The sequence below is a fragment of the Tamandua tetradactyla genome, chromosome 8 (assembly GCF_023851605.1).
Source record: "Tamandua tetradactyla isolate mTamTet1 chromosome 8, mTamTet1.pri, whole genome shotgun sequence".
NCBI lineage: Eukaryota > Metazoa > Chordata > Mammalia > Pilosa > Myrmecophagidae > Tamandua > Tamandua tetradactyla.
The window spans coordinates 92,344,973-92,366,184 of record NC_135334.1 but is presented as its reverse complement, the minus strand read 5'-3'; the positions used below and the strand labels follow the sequence as shown (position 1 = coordinate 92,366,184).

General features: G+C 41.2%; 1 protein-coding gene and 1 pseudogene across 5 annotated transcripts in view; one reads left to right on the top strand and one right to left on the bottom strand.

Annotated features, from left to right (window-relative positions):
* Positions 1-21,212, top strand: part of PLEKHA7 (pleckstrin homology domain containing A7) — a 226,942-nt gene that overhangs the window by 29,695 nt on the left and 176,035 nt on the right. The gene's annotated exons all lie outside the window — the stretch shown is intronic.
* Positions 16,147-16,519, bottom strand: LOC143644726 (large ribosomal subunit protein eL31 pseudogene; annotated as a pseudogene).

Below are 21,212 nucleotides of genomic sequence, written 5' to 3'. Positions count from 1 at the left end.
TCTAAGGATGGATAGAATATGGTCTCTCCCCTCCTGGAAACCTAGAGTTGGATATCAGGGTGGAGAGGAGGAAGTGAGTGGATGGACATTATGAACATGACAATTAATTTGTTAGAGGCATATAGAAGGTACTTTGGACTTAACTCTGGGAGATCAGGGGAGGCTGCTCAGAAGAGGTGACATTTGAGTGAACATAGATGAGAAACAGGGTTCAAGTTAGAGGCAAGCGTGTGTGGATATGATTGTGAAGACAGGGTTGTGGGGCATGTAGGGAAGTGGCTGCCTGTGGGTCAGGCTGCAGGCCTGGCTAAGTGTTGGGGCTTTGCTCTGAAGGTGTTGGGAGTGGGAGAAGAATGACTTGAGGTACAGGAGTACAGGATCTCATTCTGGAAGCTGTATGGAGGGATACCTGGCCAACAGCAGGGGGACATGCTAAAAAACTCCATGACAACCTAAATGAATGATGATGCAAACCTGAACCGAGGTAGAGGTAGGGGCTGCGAGGAGGAGAGGAGACACATTTGTGTGTACCTGTTTATATGTATGTGTTTTGGGAAAGGCTAGAACTCTCTACATACGCACATTGGATAGTTTCATTGTTTATTGAGATAATCAAAAGTACAGACACCCAGCAATTCCTCTGCTATGATTTCAGTCTTTCAGGGTAGAAAATATACACATTGTAAAGGTATATGCACAAGGATGTTCATTGCAGCTTTATTTGTAAGGGTAGGTCCTGAAGGATAGCACTGCAGAGGTCAATCTGCAAAGGCTGGGAAAGGTGTTTTCCTTTTATCTTCTTTTTTTATTAGCTTCTGGCATTCAAGGAAAACTCTGGTCGTAACACTAGCTGGATACAGCTGAAGAAATAGATGTTGCAGAATCTGAATTTCAGTGATAGCACATTAAAATGTTGAGACTTCAACAAAAGGTTCCAAAACATACAAGGATGGCCCAGGCAAAGAAGATAAAAGTATTAGAAACCATCAATGAGGAACATCAGATCTGGGACATATCAGACAAAGGCTTTTAAAAAATGATCCTAAATATGCTCAAAGAACTAAAGGAAATCAGAAAAATGATAGCTGAGCACAATGAGAATATCAGTACAGAGATGAAAGTTATGAAAAGGAACTTTCATACATGAAAGTTATGGAAAGGAACTTCAAACATGGCTGACGACCACAGTAACAGAAATTAAAAATTCTCTAGATGGATTTAACAGCAGATTGGAGCTGGCAGAAGAAAGAATCACTGAACTTGAAGATAGACAATTGAAAGCATTCAGTCTGAGGAGCAGGGAGAGGAAAGAGTGAAGCAAAGAGGACAGAGCCTGAGGAACCTGTGGGACACCATCAAGTTTACCACTATATGCCTTATGGGAATATTTCTCCGAGAAGGAGAAAAAGAAGGGGGGGGGGGGAGAATATTTAAAGAAATAATGGCTGAAAACTCTCCAAATTTAATAAAAGGCATAGATAAACACATCTAAGATGTTAAACGAATTCCAGACAGGATAAAACGAAATAGACCCATGCGTGGAATATAATAATCAAACTGTCAAATGCCGAAGAAAAAGAAAGAATTCTGAAGGCCACAAGAGAGAAGCAATGTGTCACGTGCAAGGGAGCCTCATTAAATTTAAGTAGGAGGACATATTAAAAGTGCTGAAATAAAAAAATTGCCACCCAAGAATTCTACATCTGGCAGAAACTTCTTTCAAAAATGAGGGCCGGAGACCCGAGTTCATTTCCTGTTGCCTGCTCATGAAAAAAAAAAATGAAGAAATTAAGAAATTTCTCGATAAACAAAAGCAGAGGGAGTTTGTCAACACTAGACCAGCCCTATAGGAGATACTAAAGAAATTTCTATAGCTTGAAAGGCAAAGACAATAGACAATGGATTCAAGCTGCATGAAGAAACAAAGACCCCTGGTGAGAGTAATAACACAGGTAAATATAAATGCTAGTACAATTATATTTTTGGTTTGTAACTCCACTTTTTACTTCCTACAGGATCTAAAAGGCAAATGCATAAAATGCAAAGATAAATCAGTGGTTTTAGACTTATAATGTATAGAAATGTAATCTGTGGCAAGAACTATATAAAGGTGGAGGGGTTGAGGACTGTAGAAACATAGACAGTATGTACTATTGATGTAGAGTTGGTATCGAAGAGTTACTTCTGGAGGACCTCTGTTGTTGCTCAGATGTGGCCTCAGTTTTCCTGAGCCCAATTCTGAAAGTGAAAACATTGCCATCCCCCGATGTGGGAGAGGACTCCCAGGGATGAATCCAGACCTGGTGCTGTGGGATCAACAATTCCATCCTGACCAAAAGGGGGGAAAGAAGTATAAATAATAAAGTATCAGTGGCAGAGAGAGTTCATATAGAGTCAAGAGGCTACTCTGGAGGATGCTCTTACAGAAGCAACCTATCAACCTGCCAACCCCTAACCAGGACCATTCCAGCTAATCCTAATGAACACCTAGGGCAATATATAAGATTCCACAAGGGTTCCGGGCACTAGAGTAACTTGCCAGAAACCTACAACCTCCAGATGGGTCCCTGGTCCAGATAAGTCCTGAAACCTAGCCCAATCTCTCCAGAATATCAGATAGTTCCACCTCTCTACCCCATATTAGTGACAGACCCTTCCAATATTAAAAATTTAGAACTACTACAGCCCAAACAACCCCAAAGAGAGAAATGGAAAGATCAAAGGTGATGGTGAAATTATACATAGAAGATAGGACTTAAATGAATATGAATGCTGAATCATTAAATTGATATCTTTTAGTCTCCGGTATTTTAGAGCAGCTAGAAGTAAAACCCTTAAATTGTGAAATTGTAACCCATGTCAAAGTCTGAAATATGTTCTACAATTAATTGTGGTGCTGTGCTTTGAAATTTATGGCTTTTTTGTATATGTTATTGTTTACAAGAAAAGAAGGTGTTCTAGTGTGCTAGCTGCCGGAATGCAACACACCAGAGACGGATTGGCTTTTAATAAAAGGGGATTTATTTTGTTGGTTCTTCAGAGGAAAGGCAGCTAACTTTCCACTGAGGTTCTTTCTTACATGGAAGGCACAAGATGGTCTCTGCTGGTCTTCTCTCCAGGCCCCTGGGTTCCAACAACTTTCCCCGGGGTGATTTCTTTCTCCATCTCCAAGGGCCCGGGCTGAGCTGCAAGTGCTGAGATGAGGAATGCCAAGCTGCTATGCTGTGCGACATTGCGATCTCTCATTTAAGCACCAGCCAATTAAGTCAAACGTCACTCATTGCAGCAGACACGCCTCCTAGCCGACTGCAGATATAATTGGCAACAGATGAGGTTCACGTACCGTTGGCTTATGTCCGCAGCAACAAGATTAGGTATGCTCACCTGGCCAAGTTGACAACTGAATCTAACTAACACATGTCCACCCCTTGTCAACTTGGCAACTTCAAGCATCACCTTAAACAGATGCAAAAAATTCTGTTCTTGCTGTGGACCTGTGAATCTCAAAACAAGTTGTCTAGTGCCAAGATGCAAAGGAGGATATTCACAGGATATAGATTGTCATTTCCATAGGGAGAAATTGGAAGGAAGATCTGCAGGCAAGCACCATTGGATTTCCAAGTCTGAAAGTCATTTATCCTTCGGCTGTAGAAAGGGGCAGTCCCACCCCTTCCAAGGGCCTATGCAGTGGCCGGCCTCTTTCCAAATCAACCTCGGGGAACATCGAGGAGACCACCTCTGGGCTCCACTTTCTCCAGGCATCAGGGCCACCCCTGGGCTCTCTGCCATTTCTGGGGCACACGCTCAACCCCTCCACATGGTGGCAGCCAGGCTCTCCCAGTCCCCCAAGGAGCGTGCTACGCCTTTTCCAAGGCCCGAGGCTGCACAACTATTCCACTGCAATGAGAGGGGAGACTCATCCTCGCCCTTCAGGGTAAACTCACCCTCTCCACACATACAGGTGGTTCCACTCTCCTGGCCGAGGTTTCTTGGCTTCAGACCCAAACTTCCACGGTTCTCACTCTGCAAACTCCAATCTCTCCCTTTTGTGTCCTCCTTTGTCAAGATTGGCGGTGGTTTTATTTACACCAACAGTCTCTTCAAGCCCTCCAGGACTTCTCCATCAGTCTCTTCACAGTTCCTCCAAAGTCTTTCCCTTAGGCATCCAAAACACCGTTCAAACATATCTGGCATTTGCAAACCGCAGCAGCACCCCACTCTCCGGTACCAAATCTGTTCTAGTTTGCTAGCTGCCGGAATGCAACACACCAGAGACGGATTGGCTTTTAATAAAAGGGGATTTATTTTGTTGGTTCTTCAGAGGAAAGGCAGCTAACTTTCCACTGAGGTTCTTTCTTACGTGGAAGGCACAAGATGGTCTCTGCTGGTCTTCTCTCCAGGCCCCTGGGTTCCAACAACTTTCCCCGGGGTGACTTCTTTCTGCATCTCCAAAGGCCTGGGCTGAGCTGCAAGTGCTGAGATGAGGAATGCTGAGCTCCTTAGCAGTGCTACTTTGCAATCTCTCATTTAAGCACCAGCCAATTAAGTCAAACATCACTCATTGCAGCAGACACGCCTCCTAGCTGACTGTAGATGTAATTGGCAACAGATGAGGTTCACGTACCATTGGCTTATGTCCGCAGCAACAAGACTAGGTATGCTCACCTGGCCAAGTTGACAACTGAATCTAACTAACACAGAAGGAAAAAAAAAGTCGATTGTGATGACTAAAAAGTATTTAAGCGCTCTAGCCTCCTATATTCTGGAGCAGCTAGAAGGAAAAATACAAGAGAATTGTATAGTAGCCCATGACAAACTCTGGGATCTGTCCTGTGATCACTTTTTGAAGAGTGCTTTGAAAACCATTGTTTTTTTTATTTCTTTGCTTTGTATATATGTTATACTATACAATAAAAAAAGTTTTAAAAAATTTAAGCCCATGGTAACTATAAAGAAATATCAGAGACTGCAACTCATAGGGGCAGAAATTAGAGTTGCCAGAGTCAGGGGGCAAGTGGAATGAGGAATTAATGCATTATGGGTATACAGTTTCCATTTGGGGGAATGGGAAAGTTTCTGTGATGGAAGGTGGTAAGAGTACTGTAGTACTGTGAATGTGATTAATCCCATTGAATGATATGCTGGGAATGGTTGAGATGAGAAAGTTTACAGAGTATATCTGTTCCAAAATTTAGAAAGAAAAAGAATGAGTAACTGAAAAGACAGAGACAATGAAATGCAATTCATGATCCTGGATGGAATCTAGCAAGGGAGGAAAAAAGACTGAAAGTGGCATTATTGGGATATATGAAAAAAAAAATAGAAAGATAAACCATAAGCTTTATATTAATGTTAAATATCTTGAACTTGTTAACTACACTTAAGGTTTTTACATAAGTAAATATCTTTTTCTTCGAAAATGTACATGGCAGTATTAAGTATTCAAGGAATATAGTGTATACTACCTATACTCAAGGGTTCAGAAAATGGATTGATTGATAGAATGGCATGGTGATTATGGCATAGGATTAAATTTGGTGGATCTGGGTAAGTGGGGGGGGTAATGGTATCTATGGAGTTTGTATTAGTTTTATAACCATATGTAACTTTGAGCATGTTTTAAAATAAGTTAAAAAAAAAAAGATGCTGCCCACCCCCCCACCCCCACCAAAAAAAGAAAGAAAGGGCTGTACACCTGTGGCTCAGTGGCAGAATTCTTTTTTTTAAATTTTTATTAATAAAATCAATCAACATACAATATGAACATTCTTTTTTTATCACATAGTTGTATGTTCATCATCATGATCATTTCTTAGAACATTTGCATCAATTCAGAAAAAGGAATAAAAGGAAAACAGAAAAAAAATTCGTACATACTGTGCTGGTTTGAAATGATGTATGTACCCTAGAAAAGCCATGTTTTAATTCTAATCCAGTTTTGTAAAGGCAGCCGTTTCTTCTAATCCCTATTCAGTACTGTATGTCTGAAACTGTAATCAGATCATCTCTCTGGAGAGATGTGATTTAATCAAGAGTGGTTGTTAAAATGGATTAAGTGGAGGCATGTCTCCACCCATTTGGATGGGTCTTGATTAGTTTCTGAAGTCCTATAAAAGAGGAAATATATTGGAGAATGAGAAATTCAGAGAGAGCAGAGCAGAATGACATAGCCATGAGAAGCAGAGTCCACCAATCAGCGACCTTTGGAGATGAAGAAGGAACATGTCTCCCGGGGAGCTTCATGAAACTGGAAGCCAGGAGAAGAAACTAGCAGATGACGCCGTGTTCGCCACGTGCCCTTCCAAATGAGAGAGGAACCCTGACTGTGTTCACCATGTGTCTTTCCAGATGAGAGAGAAACTCTGTGTTTGCCATTTGCCTTCTCACTTGAGAGAGAAACCCTGAACTTCATTGGCGTTCTTGAACCAAGGTATCTTTCCCTGGATGCCTTAGATTGGACATTTCTATAGACTTGTTTTAATTGGGACATTTTCTCAGCACTGGAACTGTAAACTAGCAACTAATTAAATTTCCCTTTTTAAAAGCCATTCCGTTTCTGGTATATTGCATTTCGGCAGCTAGCAAACTAGAACACATACCATACCCCTTACCCCTCCCTTTCATTGATCACTAGCATTTCAATCTACTAAATTTATTTTAACATTTGTTCCCCCTATTATTTATTTATTTTTAATCCATATGTTTTACTCATCTGTCCATGAGGTACATAAAAGAAGCATCAGACACTAGGTTTTCACAATCACACAGTCACATTGTGAAAGCTATATCATTATACAATCATCTTCAAGAAACATGGTTACTGGAACACAGCTCTACATTTTCAGGCAGTTCTCTCCATCCTCTCCATTACACCTTAACTAAAAAGGTGATAGCTGTTTAATGCCTAAGAATAATCTCCAGGATAACCTCTCGGCTCTGTTTGGAATCTCTTGGCCATTGACACTTTATTTTGTCTCATTTCTCTCTTCCCCTTTTGGTCGAGAAGGTTTTCTCAATCCCTTGGTGCTGAGTCCCAGCTTATTCTAGGACTTCTGTCCCATTTTTCCAGGAAGGTCCACACTGCTGGGAGTCATGTCCCGCGTAGAGAGGGATGGGCGGTGAGTTTGCTCGTCATGTTGGCTGAGAGAGGCCTCAATGGCAGAATTCTTGCCTGCTGTGCCAGAGACCCGGGTTGGATTCCGGGAGCCTGCCCATGCCAAAAAAAAAAAAAAAGGATGCTGCCGATCTGTTTTTCTAAACACAGAAAGACAAAGGCATATATCAAATGATATATACATATGTGAAATGAAACAATGGAAGCCCCTAAGCGCAGCATCTAGCTTGCTGTCCCTTTGCCATATTTCTCCATTATTCTGAAGTCCATCAAGGTTGGGTGGGCTCAGGCCCTGCTACTTCTCTGTGTGTAACTTTCCCTCTTGTTACTCATTAACTGTTTTGCCTCCGGGTCTCTGTGAACAAGGACCATGCCTTGTTCTTGCCTCCCTTGTTTCCTTCAATCAGTAGGAGTAGGCGGCCTCTAATTACTGCGAAATTTAGTTGAGGGACATGAACAAAGGCCTTGTGATCAGCATTAATTGATATTAAGCTGTAGGCTGATTCTCCCTTCCTCCTACGAGCGGATACACTTGGTCTCGCCTGTAGAGAAGCTTTTAAACTGAAGTTGTGCTAAGGAAGGCTTCTTCCGGAGAGCTCACTGTTTAGGGATGCAGGTGTAAATTCAGACTTTGTCTTCTTTGCCTTAGGGAGGATTCAGGCAGCCAATTCAAGGTGAGGGGAGATGAGGTGTGCCTGCTGTCCAACCGGTTTTCATACATCATATCTGAGCCAGCCTGTTTTTGTTGAGATGGCAAAGAGATGAAGAGAAAACTTTGCTTTATTGACAAAGTGCTGGGCACCTTCTGTCCTCACAGCTGCCTGAAGATGTAGGAAGTGCTCTGCCTCCATTTACAGACAAGGATGCCAAGGCTCTGAGAGGTTAAATACCTCGCCTTAGATTGCCCAGCTAGGAATTGGTTGATCCTGGCTTTGACCACAGTTTTGTCTGCCCTCAGAGCCCATTGCTTTGGTCTAGCAGCCAGTGACCCCGGAGCAGGGATTGGGCCATGATCCAAGGAAGGAGTTGGTGTGGCCCCGATGGGCGATGGGGAGCCATCAAAAGCATTTGAACAGAGAATTGACATTTGTTAGTGGGCAGTTCTAGTATCTCTAATCTGGCCAGGGTATAAATGTGGAGTTTTAAAGGGAGAGAACCGTTGTTGTCCCACCTCTCTAGATTTACCCACCTGCAAGATTGGTGGTGGGAGAAGGAGGGCCGCCCCTGCTGAGGTGAGCTGGGGGGATCTCACATCTTCTTTGACTTGAATGATGGGATGGTCATGACAGTAGAAAGAAGAGGTTGGCTATGTACACTGTGTGTCCTGGAGGGTAACACATACTGCTGGTTGCGTGCCCTAAAGAGTGGTTGACATGTATGCACACATTCGTTCAACAGTTATTAGTTGAGAGCTTACCATAGACCCAATCCCCACTTTGGCTCTGGCTTTGAAAATAAATGTCATAAAAGGATGACGCATGAGGGACAGGAAAAATGTCTTAGCTGCTCCCATAGCCTGGTTGTTTCACCAGAGTGAAAGCCTTGCTTCTTCTCACTGCAAAGATAAGCTCTTGTTGAGGAAGTTCCCAGACAGAGCTTGTTTAAGAGCCATGGGGGTGTTGGACACAATCTAATTAGTGCAGCCTCTTTAATTTACAGGTGAATGAAGCAGGGCCACACAGAAATGGGGAAATTATCCCTCAAGCTACATACAACATTCCTGTTCATCTCTTGGCTTCCTGCCACTCTTTCCCCATACTGTGCTGGCTCTTCTCCGTAGCTGAGCCAGTTCTCCCAGCCTGGCTTCTGCCCTGGGGTAGGAGAAGGGGCTGCTGGAGAAAGGAGTATAGTGTGGAAGATTAGAAATGGAACAAGGAAGATGTTTCAAACAGGGCAAGCCACAGAGGTGTTCCCTCCCTTCCTCTGTGGGCCAGAGAAGCCCCCAAACCTAGAGTTCAAAGAGCCTTTGACTGGGATAAGAATCTTCACCAGTTACCCACGGTTCTGGGGCTCATTCCCAGTGCTGACCACTGAAGCCCATGATGGGGGTCGCGGTGTCAGTCACTTCAGAAGGTCACATACCCTGATACAGTAGAGAGGCTCTCCTGTGAGCCTTGTAGATCTGGTCAGACAGCTCCTGGTTTAGCTGCAACCTCAGGCACTGAAGGAGGCGTGGGCAGCTGCCCTATGCCCTGGGCAAGGGTTGGCCCACCCACAGCCATGCTGAGCCTCTGAATGGAACAGGGCCTAGAAGAGAGGCAGACAGAATGCTTTCCTAGGCAAGAGGAGGACATGATTTAGGCTGTAAACTTTAAAATAAAGCTGGCAAAATTGGAGCTGCATACCAGGGATTTAAAAAAATTACTTTTTGTATTCTAAAGTTATCCATCTTCCTGTAAACTTAGACAGTACAGACAAGCAAGCTAAAAATATAATAAAAATTCCTTGTAATCCCATCGCCCAGTGACAATCACTGTTAATATTTTATATATCAGTATTTCTCTATATACGTGTGTATGTGTGTTTTAACAAAAAATGGGATAATATAAACCTTCTTGCATTTTTTCATTATATATTGGAAAAATTTTCTGTGTTATTGTATTAGTACTGGTTCTCTAGGGAGACAGAACCAACAGGAGGTATGTACAAATAGTGTGAGATTTTATAAAAGTGTCTCATGGAACAGTGGGGTTGCATGAGCCCAAATTCCATAGGACAGGCTGCAAGCTGGCACTCTGATGAAGGTCTTCGAAGAATTCCCCAGAAGAGGTTGGCTGGCTGAAGCAGAGATGAAAGTTCTCACTTCTAGCTGCTGAAGTCCTCACTTCTCCTTTAAAAGACTTCAACTGTTTGAATGAAATGTTTCTCATTCTGGAAGACACTCCACTTAATCAGCCATAGATGCAATCAGCTGACTGATGATTTAAGTCCACAAAATGTCCTCAAAGTAAGGATTAGGCCAGTGCTTGATCAAACAAGTGGGTACCATCACCTAGCCAAATTGACACATGAACCTAATCATCAAGTTATTAACATATACATCATCAATTTAATGGCGGCATAATACTTCATTATGCAGTTGTATCTTGCTTCGTCTAATCAACGATGGATAAGTTTTTTGTTTGCTTTTAAAAATCGTGTATTGGGCGGGCTATGGTGGCTCAGCAGGCAGATTTTCACCTGCCATGCTGGAGACCGGGGTTCGATTCTTGGTGCCTGCCAATGCAAAAAAAAAAAAAATCTTTAGGGTGCACAGGTAGTAGAGCGGTTAGAATGCCTGCCTTTCATGCAGGAGACCCGGGTTCGATTTTTGGACCATGCACCCCCCCCCCCAAAAAAAAATTCATGTATCTTTGTTGTTGATAGCTATGTTGATATTTTATGTATAAAAAAATTCATGTATCTTTGTTGTTGATATTTTATGTATAAAATAAATACATGTTAAATAACGGGGAACAAATGTTAACATCAAAAATATGTATATATTGAATAGATGGAAATACTAGTGGTCAATAAGAGGGAGGGGTAAGGAGTATGATATATATGAGTTTTGTCTTTTTTCTTTTTATTTCTTTTTCTAGAGTGATGCAAATGTTCTAAAAAATGATCATGGTGATAAATACGCAACTATGTGGTGATATTGTGAGCCATTAATTGTACACCATGTATGGCATGTTTGTATGTTAAGAATGTATTTGCTTGTACGTTGTGTCAATAAAAGTTTAAAAAAGTAAATGCATGCTTATGCTAACTACTTTTAGATATGAGCAAGTAGGCTAGACAGTTTTATTCCTGTTTATAACTGGGGAAACAGAGGCTCTATGAGGATGAGGCTTTGATTCACAGAAGGAGTGAGACAGTCAAAACTCTCTGTTTTGACTACCAGTCCATGTTGTTTCACAAAGTCATCTAGGTCTGTGATTCCATAGGGGGATTAACCTGTTTGGGGAGCACCTTATTTTCTTATGGCAATGTGGATGGTTATGGCCAGAAGGTTTCTTGTTTGTTTGGGCTTTTTTCCTAACTTAGAAAGCATCTTCTTTTTAAAATTAATTTTATTTTAAAATTTCCAAAATTTACAGATATTTTATACCTATTAAGTAGCATTTTACCCTTCTACCCCCCCCCAATACTCTGATAACTTCTAATTTACTTTCTGTCTCTATGAATTTGCTGTTTCTAGATACTTCATACAAGAGAAATCATACACTATTTGTCCTTATATGTCTTACTGTTCTAGTTTGCTAGCTGCCGGAATGCAACACACCAGAGACAGATTGGCTTTTAATAAAAGGGGATTTATTTTGTTGGTTCTTCAGAGGAAAGGCAGCTAACTTTCCACTGAGGTTCTTTCTTACGTGGAAGGCACAGGATGGTCTCTGCTGGTCTTCTCTCCAGGCCCCTGGGTTCCAACAACTTTCCCCGGGGTGATTTCTTTCTCCATCTCCAAGGGCCCGGGCTGAGCTGCAAGTGCTGAGATGAGGAATGCCAAGCTGCTAGGCTGTGCTACGTTGCGATCTCTGATTTAAGCACCAGCCAATTAAGTCAAACGTCACTCATTGCAGCAGACACGCCTCCTAGCCGACTGCAGATGTAATTGGCAACAGATGAGGTTCACGTACCGTTGGCTTATGTCCGCAGCAACAAGATTAGGTATGCTCACCTGGCCAAGTTGACAACTGAATCTAACTAACTTACCTCACTCAGCATCATATTTTCAAGGTTCTTCTAAATTGTAGCATGACTCAGAACTTCATTCCTTCTTATGGCTGAATAATATTCCATTGTGTGTAACATGTTTTGTTTATCCATTGATCTGTTGATGAACACAGGTACACAGGTTCTTTCTACCTTTTGGCTAGTGTGAATAATGCTGCTATGAACATTTGTGTACAAGTATCTGTTTCCCTATTTTGGGTTTGTTTGGTTTTTGTGGGGGAGGGATATATAGCTGGGAATAGAATTGCCGGATCCTGTGGTAATTCTATATTTAACTTCTTGAGAAACCATACTCCTCTCCACAGTGATCGCATCATTTTATGTTCCCAAGATACTAGCTTTTGCAGGCATTTGTGAAAATCCAGCTGCTGAGTGATGGCACATGAAATTTGATTGCATCAATGTCCATTCTGATGGTGTTTAAAAAGGAGGAGGCAAGATTTCAAACTGTATCTGTTACTGCACTTTTTTTTTTTTTTTTTTTGACATGAACAGGCACCGGGAATCGAACTTGGGTCTCCGGTATAACTGTATTTTTATACTGATGATGCTTCAAATCTCTATCTCCAGCTCTGACATCTACTAGATTTCAGAAAAAAATTTCAAAAGCCTAAACTACTCTGAACTACTCTACTAAGATTGGATATCTCTCTGGAAACCGGACTGAGTAGCAATACTAACAGTATTAGATACCATTTATTGAGTGCATCCTATAATCTGGCACTTGGAGCTCATAAGGAAACGCAAAGTGTTACTGAGGAGATTAAATATTTCCATCAGAAAACAAACCAAACCAAAGATGCCTTACATTCATTGATTAAAATAATCAGGGTACCTTCATACTGTGGTTTACTGTGCATCTATTTAAGAAGGTGCTGTAAGATATTAACTAATGACATGGAAAAAAGTTCCCAGTACCTTAGTAGAAAAAAGAAAATTATGAAGCTGGTTTGGCATATAAGAGATGTCCAATGAGTGTTTAAACCCATACAAAACAATGTTATCTCCTTCCTCATTTTATGTTGAGGTCACAATGAAAGATCATGCAGAATTTTGGTTCTTGGTCGTTTTACTTAAGAACCCAGTATTTCCTCACTGTATTCATCTCTTTCTGTCTATTAAAAAAAAAAAAGAAAGACATTCTGTAATCAAGGGCTGATTGCTATGTCAAGAGCAGAAAAGACTGGTGATAACCACATTTCTTTGTTTGCATAGCTCTTTACAATTGATAAAGCAGTTTAAAGCATGTTTAACTTTTTTTCTGATTTTGAAAAAAGAATGAATATTTATTATATAATTAGGAGAATACAGAAAAGCCCAAATAAATAAAAATATTTATAATCCTTCATGGATAATCACTATTAACATTTTTTGTATGTTTCTTCCTGGTCTTTTTTAATTGAAAATATATGATGTATTTTATAAAGTTGGAATCCTATTATACATTTGAGATTTTTAAAAACTTATTGTGGTATATATATATCACATAATTTCCCATTTTAACTGATTAGTGTACAATCCAGTAATAGTAATTACATTCATGGTATTGTATTACCTTCACCACCATCAATTGCTAAAGCTTTTTTTCATCACTCCAAACAGAAACTCTACCTATTAAGCCCTAAATCCCCATTCTCCCATTCCTCCAGACTCTGGAAACCTCTGATCTACTTTATGTCTCTATGAATATACCTATTCTGCCTATTTCATATAAATGGAATAATACAGTATTTTTTTATGACTTATTTTACTTGGCATAATGCTTTCAAGACTCGTGCATGTTGTAGCATGTATCAGAACTTCATTCCCTTTTATGACTGAATAATGTAATTTTCCATTATATGTGTATACCATATTTAAAAATTTGTTTAGATTTATATAATGAAAATTGGCTTATGAAACCATGGGGATTGGCCAGTCTGATTTCCATAGGGCAGGCTGCAATCAGAAACTCTAGTAAAGGTGAGTTGAATACACCAGGAGAAGCAGGCTGGCCTGAACAGAGGCAGAATTTCTTTCTGACTTCTGAAATCCTCAGTTCTCCCTTTAAGACCCCTAAATGATTGAATGAGGAAAATCCCCTCAATGCTGAGGTCATTCTCCTTTGATTGTAGATGTAATCAGCCATAGATGCAATCAACTGACTAATAATTTGTCTATCTATAAAATACCCTCACAGTAACAAGCGGGTGGGTGCTTACTTGAATAAACAACTAGACACCGTAACCAAGCCATACTATCACATACTATCACAGTATGTATTTATTTGGGGTATAATTAAATAATAACAAAAGCACAGATGTGTTCAGTTAGATGGGTTTTGACAATTGAATCCAGTTGTGTGACAATTGTACCCAATTGTATATAGCTGTGTATATAGAACATTTCTATTACTTCAGAAAATTCTCTCATCTCCCTTTCAAAAAGCCTCTTCCCCAAGACAGCCACTGTGCCTGTTTGAAACTGTTGCATACCCAAGAAAATCCATGTTCTTTAATCCTCATTCAATATTGTTGGGTGGGATCTTTTAAGTTATTTGCCTGGAGATGTGACCCTCCCACTTTTGGGTGAGGCTTTTTGATTAGGTGGTTTCCATGGAGATAAGTCTCCACCCATTCAAGGTGGAGACTTACAGGAGTCCTTTAAGAGGGAATCATTTTGGAAAAAGCCTTAGAGCTTTTCCTTTTGTTGCTTATGCTTTTGGTGTTGTATCTAAAAATGCAATGCTAAATTAAAGGGACATGAAGATTTTTCCATTTTCTCCCAAGAACTTCATATTTTACCTCTTATATTTATGTCTTTGATCCATTTTGAGTTAATTCCTATATATGGTATAAGGTAGATATCCATCTTCTTTTTTTTTTTTTCTGCATGTAGGTATTCAGTTTTCCCAGCACCATTTGTTGAAGGTGTGATTCTTCCCCTGCTGAATGAACTTGGCACTTTTTTCAAAAATCACTTGGCCATAGATGTGAGGGTTTATTTCTGGGCTCTCAATTCTATCTTTGTCTGTTCTTAGTCCTCTTCTACACTGTTTGGGTTACTGTAGCTTTGAGTACAAAGAATAGAATTTCCTTATTCTAATATTTCATTAAAGTGAGATTATATAATATATAATTATATAATATACAAGTCCTTTTGGGCCTGGCTTATTTCACTTAATATGATGTCTTCAAGATCCATGTTGTTGCATCTATCAGGTAAATAGCATTTCATTAAAATTAAGAGCTTATGTGCATCAAAAGTCATTATCCAGAAAGTGAAAAGACAATCTACAGAATAGAAGAAAATATTTGCAAATTGTATATCTATTAAGGTTTTAATATCCAGAATATATAAAGAACTCCCATAATTCAACAACAAAAAGAGCAACAATCCAATTTAAAAATAAGCAAAAGAACTTAAATAGACATTATTCAAAAGAAGACAAATACAAATTGCCAATGAGCACATGAAAAGATGCTCAACATCATTAGTCCTTTAAGAAATGCAAATCAAAGCCACAATGAGATCCACTGCATACTCAGCAGGACAGCTCTTGTTTTTTTTTTTTTAAATGGAAAATAATGTGTTGTCAAGAATGTAAAGAAATTGGAACCCTCGTGTGTTGTTGACAGTAATGCAAAATTGCAATTTGCGACTCTTACAAATCCATGTGAATTTGATGATTGGCTTTTCCATTTCTGCAAAAAAAAGGCTGCTATGCATTTGTTTTTATTGTTTTGTTTTTTTGTGTTAAGTCTTTTTTTTTATTGTGGTAGCATGATATGTATATCTGTATCTGTGTATCTGTTTTTATAAAAACACAAAACATGCCATTTTTACCATTTTTAAGTGTGCAATTCAGTGGCATTAATTACATTTGCAATGTTGTATACTACCATCAACACCATCCATTACCAAAACTTTTTCATCATCCCAAACAGAAACTCTGTATCCATTAAGCATTCACATTACTCATTACCCCTGCCCCCCAGGCCCTGGTAACCGCTAATTTACTTCCTGACTCTATGAATTCACTAATTCTACATATTTCATGTAAGTAGAATCATACAATATTTTTCCTTTTGTGTCTGGCTTATTTCACTTAACATAATGTTTTCAAGGTTCACTCATATTGTAGTGTGTTTGAGAGCATCCTTTTACAGCTAAATAATATTCCATTGTATGTATGTACTATGTTTTGTTTATCCATTCATCTATCGATGGACACTTGGGTTGTTTCTACCTTTTGTCTACTGTGAATAATGCTGCTATGTACGTATGTGGGCTTTTTTAGCAGTTATTTAATCATTTTATTTGATAATCAGCTGTTAGTTTTCATCCATTTTGACTGTCTGTAGGTTTTTGAAAGGGGTGACAGGTGCACATAGGCAACCAATGTGTAGAGCTTGTTTGGGGAGTCTTCATCCTTATTACATTTTCTGGACAAGCATACATGGATACAATATGGGACATTGCTTATTTCTTTGGCCCAGACAGCCTTATTGAGCCTCGTGTCAATGTGCACATCTGGTGTTCCCATCTCCTTCATGGCGAATTTCTGGATCTCTTTAGGTGCCTGAGGGGCATGTTTCTTGAAGCCCATTCCATGAATGACTTGTGAATGTTGATGGTGTACTCCCTGGTCACCACCTTGTTGATGGCAGAATGGCCCTTCTTCTTGCCACCCTTTGCGGAAGCCATCCTGCCTCGACCAGATTGGAAAACATACGTGTGGTTTTGATTCTTGGTTCCTACACCAACGTGTTGTAGATATTCCCCCATAGGATATTAACCATTCTTCTACAACATGATTTCCAATTGCTGTGCAGTATCTTGTTACTATGACTGATTCTAAATTTTTGGATATTAGGTTGTTTTCAAATTTTTCATTATTATGAATGATGCTGTTATAAAAATTGTCTTTATGAACATTGTGCTGGTTTGAAAGGATGTGTGTACCCTTGAAAAGCCATGTTTTAGTCAAAATCCCATTTCATAAAGGCAGAATAATCCCTATTCAATACTGTCTGTAATTAGATCATCTCCCTGGAGATGTAACCAAATCAAGAGTGGTTGTTAAGCTGGATTAGGGGAGCTGTCTCTCCACCCATTTGGGTGAGTCTTGATTGGTTTACTGGAGTCCTATAAAAGAGGAAACATATTGGAGAATGAGAGATTCAGAGAGAGCAGAGCAGAATGACACAGCCACGAGCAGAGCCCACCACCCGCAACCTTTGGAGATGAAGAAGGAAAACGCCTCCCAGGGAGCTTCATGAAACTGGAAGCCAGGAGAAGAAGCTAGCAGATGATGCAGTGTTCGCCATGTGCCCTTCCAGATGAGAGAGGAACCCTGACCGTGTTCACCATGTGCCTTTCCAGATGAGAGAAACTGTGGCTGTGTTCACCATGTGCCTTCTCGCTTGAGAGAGAAACCCTGAACTTCATTGGCCTTCTTGAACCAAGGTATCTTTACCTGGATGCCTTAGATTGGACATTTCTATAGACTTGTTTTAATTGGGACATTTTCTTGGCATTGGAACTGTAAACTAGCAACTGATTAAATTCCCCTTTTTAAAAGCCATTCCGTTTCTGGTATATTGCATTCCAGCAGCTAGCAAACTAGAACAAACATCTTTAGTTGTTCCTTCAGGATAGTTTCTTAGACAGTTTATTCATGGGTTCCAGAATATCAGCATCTGATAATACACTCTCCATGTACATCTTTTCTTTTGATCCTTAACCTAATACAAAGGAAGTTGATGGAGGAGGGAAAATATTACCATTGTACAGATGGCAGCTGAGAATTATAAAAGTTGCAGTTTTTTCAACACTAGTGTTAGTTTGAAAGTGTCATGTACCCCAGAAAAGCCAGGTCTTTTCCTAATCCAATTTGTGGGGGTAGTTGTTTCTTTTAATCCTAATCCAATATTGCGGTGTAGAAACTTTTGATTAGATTGTCTCCACAGAGATGTGACATGCCCAATTGTGAGTGTGACCTTTTGATTAGTTGGAGATGTGACTCCACTCATTCAAAGTGGGTCTTGATTAGTTTACTAGAGTCCTTTAAAAGGGGAAATGCTTTGGAGAAACCTCAAATGCAGACACTTGGACAACAGTTGCTTCAAAGCTAACAGAGACACAGATGTTTGGAGATGCTTGGAGAGACAGAGAGAGTAGAGGCTTAGACATGAGCAGAGCCCAGCAAATGTCACCGTGTGCCTTCCCATGAGATGCTAAGCAAGCCAGAACCCAGAGTTGTGCCCCAGAGGAACTAAGTGGAAGCTCACAGATGCTTAGATAGGAAACCACTGGCATCAGAAGCTGGAAGCAATGATCCGAGAACAACGACCAGCAGATGCCAGCCACATACATTCCCAGATCAGCCTTCCTTGAGCCAAGGAATCTTTCTTTGGATGCCTTAGTTTGGATATATTTATGGCCTTTGAACTGTAAACTTATAACTTATTAAATTCCTGTTTTAAAAACGGTTCCATTTCTGATATATTGCATTCCAACAACGATTTAACAAACTAATACAATTAGAAACTACTTTGGGATGAGAAAGGGAATTGCTTTAATCCAGTGAGCCTGAGGGAACGTAGAAGGGTATTGATTTAGATTCATCAGTATTGTTATGTTATTCAGACCTCCCAGAAGTTCCTCTTTTTGCTACCCCCAACTAGATGCCTTACATCTGACCTCTGTCCCCATATAGAACAAGTTTTCTCCATTTAAGTATTTGAAGAGCCTCCCCTGTGGCTCTAAGTGTTCACTTTTCTGACTTAAATCATCCTCGTTCCCCCATGAAGCATGGTCTTTAGTTTACTCTGGGTACATTTCACTGATTCATTTAAAGTATATTAATCAACTCTTCAGGTTGGAAAGGACAAAAACCTCAATTCAAACTAGCTAAATAGAAAAGGAAATATGTTGGTTCAAGTAACTGGGAACTCCAAGAGTAGAGCTCATGTCCTGCTGTCCCTCCAACTTTCAGTTCTGCCAAACCCCTTGTCAAGGAAGACAGATGCTCACTCTCCTGAATCAGTATCATGGGCCCCTCCTGGAGATGAGGCATGGTGGCTGACAGTTGCAGCATGACAGTATGGGGGAGACATGACCTTCTTAATTGAAGGGATGCATGCAAGCAGTGTATGTACTTTCTGTTGTAATATGTAAACTTGAACACTTTGTGCCAGGTGGTGGTGTTTGGCCAGCTCCGAAGAGAGTGGGACCATCATCTCCTTTTCTCAATATTACACTTCTATTAATATAACCTAAAACTAAATGTCACATAATCATATCACATCAGGTGCTGCTGCTTAGCCTTGTCTCTCCCTCCTGTACTGATTTTGCTGGGAGATTTTGGACCCAAATTTAGGTCTTTAAGTTTATCCCTGTTAGATTTCATACAACATTTTATTGTGTCTAAAATATCTTGAGGGCAGGCAATGGTGGCTCAGTGGCAGAGTTCTCACCTGCCATGCTGGAGATCCAGGTTTGATTCCCGGTGTCTGCCCATGTGAAAAAAAAGAAAAGAAAAAAACCAATATTAAAATATCTGGAGACATTTTAGCCCCAATTCTGTCATCTGGTTCACTGATTCTCCCTCCCAACTTGGTGCACTCTGCAGTCAGGTGATGGGTTATGAGTGACATTTAGCAAGGGAAGGGATGGGGAGGGGAGAGAAGAGAAGACAGGGTGAGACAGCTTCAAGCAGTCAGATACATCAGAAGAGTTAGAATCTTCTCCTGCACCTCCACCCTACCTAAAAACCCCTACAATTTATTTTGCGTATCTCATGAGTTCAGCCTTCTGGGCTGATGGTATGTCAGAGGTCACCAGGAAAGGCGACAGGCAGTCTGCTTTTCTATTGAGGCCTCAAATGGACTTAACTTGAACTAGGAAGGATCCAGGTTAGACATTACAAATTGCTTGGCGGAGTTGGGTATGGGAGGCATAGTAGAGAGAATCTAGAAGGTCCATTTCTGGAGACTATCAAGCACTAGCAGGTTCCCGAAAAGTCTGCAGCGGTGTAGGGTGGCAGGCAGGGGACTGGAAGTCCCTGTGAGCCTTGTTTTGTTGTAGGCTGATGGTGCCGGCCTCTGAATGCAGGTGTTATTAAGTAGTGAAGGTGGACATGGGTGTGCCAGGGTGGCTTTTGGCCTTCGTTCCTCTATTGAAGACCGCAAACTGTTTTGGTCAGCTGCAAAAGCAGTTTTCTTCCTTTACAAGCAAGAGACACAAAGCAACCCTTCAGAGGGGGTGGGTGGGCATGCAGCCGTTCTGGCAGGATGTTGCATAAATCTGGACTGAAGCATCTGAAGGACCCCTGGAGAGTAGTGGACAGTGGGGGGAGGGAGCCCTGCCCTGGAGTCCACAGACAGTGGCCGAGAGCAGGCCTGATCTAGGTGCTGCCTCACTTGTGAGCTGGGCAAAAGTGGGACTTGAGAGCAGCCTTTTCTGCATGGCCAGTGGGTCTGTGGAAGCCTCCTGTGTTCCTTGTGTGTGTGTGTGTGCAGATCTGAGTCCAGGAGCAGGTTCCCTTACAGTTGTTTGGAAGAAGGATGATCTCTCTGCTGATGAGCATTAGGGGTGTGTGAGGCCCCCTTACTTCAAGGCTTTTGTAGCCTCTCCCCCCGACATACCATGACTTCTTGTGGGTAGAGCCCGTAGCTCCTCTGGCTGACTGCACCAGATCCCGGTTCGACTTTTGGTTTTAGCTTAGGCTGACTGCACTTGTCCTTTCTCTCTTGCTTTCTCTCATTCTTTATCTCCCCCCATACTCTTCCTCTTCTTCTCTGCATCCCATCTTTCCTCTTCCCATGCCCTGAGCTACCGTTCTACTCCAAGGGAGTTGCAGGGAGGGTAGGCAGGGAATGACTTCCTCTTCCTCATCCCTGGAAGGGCCCTTTTTTTCTTGGCAGTAGCTCCAAAGAAGGGTCTAGAGTCCAAGGCTTAGGTTAGTTGACAAGGGCCAAGGTTGGGGCAGTAGACTAACAACTCTGTGTAACTAATGAGGGTGCCTGAATCACTCTGATACCTGGAGGACATAAAACAGGTGCTTGTCTGGGGCTCATTCTGGGCTCCAGGTGCGTCCCACCAAAGGAACCAAGTTTACAAAGCACCTTTGTGTTGGAGAAGAATGGCTAATGGAGGGAGGTGAAGCAGAGGTGAAAGCTGGTGGGCTGCTGTGTCCTGATTCAGGTTGACAGTGAGGCCCAGGACTGCCTGGCAAGAGGTGACTTGTGCCCATGCTTTAGGAGCTAAAGGGCAGTTCACTGCTTGGGGCAGTGGAGTTGGGGTGGGTGATGGGTAAGGGTGGCCGCTCACTGCTTGGGGAAGGGGCAGCTCACTGCTTGGGGAAGGGGCAGCTCACTGCTTGGGGTGGGGAGGG